The sequence below is a fragment of the Scylla paramamosain genome, chromosome 17 (genome assembly GCF_035594125.1).
Source record: "Scylla paramamosain isolate STU-SP2022 chromosome 17, ASM3559412v1, whole genome shotgun sequence".
In the NCBI taxonomy this organism is placed as follows: Eukaryota; Metazoa; Arthropoda; class Malacostraca; order Decapoda; family Portunidae; genus Scylla; species Scylla paramamosain.
Genome location: NC_087167.1, coordinates 23,011,687 through 23,013,204, shown reverse-complemented (window position 1 = coordinate 23,013,204; position 1,518 = coordinate 23,011,687).

The window sequence follows — 1,518 nt, the reverse complement described above, 5'->3', positions numbered from 1 at the left end:
TTAATAATGATAATAATAATAATAATAATAATAATAATAATAATAATAATAATAAAAATAATAATAATAATAATATTAATAATAATAACAATAATTATAATAATAATGCATTTGTCTATATCGTATCTTTTTTCCTTTTCAAGTGTGGCTCCAATGGAGCCGGGTATTATTTTATACTGGCAGCAGTATACTGGCCGCCTGTTTACTTGGAGGAGGTATACTTGGTAACAGCCTTGGTGCCTTCAGAAACAGCGTGTTTTGCCAGTTCACCAGGCAGAAGAAGACGGACAGCGGTCTGGATTTCCCGGCTGGTGATGGTGGAGCGCTTGTTATAGTGTGCCAGGCGGGATGCCTCGGCAGCGATGCGCTCGAAAATGTCATTCACGAACGAGTTCATGATTGACATGGCCTTGGAGGACACGCCAGTGTCTGGGTGGACTTGCTTGAGCACCTTGTAGATGTAGATGGAGTAGCTCTCCTTCCTCCTGCGCTTCTTCTTCTTGTCGCCCTTGGCAATGGCCTTCTGTGCCTTGCCAGCTTTCTTGGCAGCCTTTCCTGATGCTTTGGGAGGCATAGTGTCGCCGTACTGCTGTGAGAACGAGTGTGCGTTTTCTCAGTTGAAAAGTGGTATATATATTAGCGTGCCTACTCAGGATCAGGAGTCGCCACCTCAGCGAGCGTCCTGATTGGTCCAGACGCGCTCTGGGCCGATCTGATCTCGCGTATATATAGCCGTTTTTCCCAAAATTCACTACTTGCTCGCAGAGCTACCGACGAGGTTAGAGTACTCGCGCTCCTCATTTATCACCAACAACAACAACTACTACTACTACTACTACTACCACAACATCCATTATCATGTCTGGACGCGGCAAGGGAGGAAAGGTGAAGGGAAAGTCAAAGTCCCGTTCCAGTCGTGCTGGACTCCAGTTCCCGGTCGGCAGGATTCATCGCCTTCTAAGGAAAGGCAACTACGCCGAGCGCGTGGGTGCTGGTGCCCCCGTGTACCTTGCGGCAGTTATGGAGTACCTGGCTGCTGAAGTCCTTGAGCTTGCCGGCAATGCCGCCCGTGACAACAAGAAGACTCGCATCATCCCACGTCACCTGCAGCTGGCCATCCGCAACGACGAGGAACTTAACAAGCTCCTCTCCGGAGTCACCATTGCACAGGGTGGCGTGCTGCCCAACATTCAGGCCGTGCTCCTTCCCAAGAAGACTGAGAAGAAGTAAATAAAGGGCCTCCCTCCCCTTCAGCCAATATCACCATCAATCCGGCTCCTCTTCGGAGCCACACGTTCAAACATCTAGAGAGTTGTGTAGACTATACTGGTATATCAATAATAAGCAAGTAGTGTATACTATATTTCTACTAATGTACCTGCTGTGTGTCACAGTGGAGAGTTGATTAGATGTGTTGCCTATTGTGATATGTTGAGCGTCTTTTTCATCTCAATGTATATTTTGTTTTATGAGAAACTGAGAACGATGAGGGGCGTGATCATTGAAATAAGTCAATGA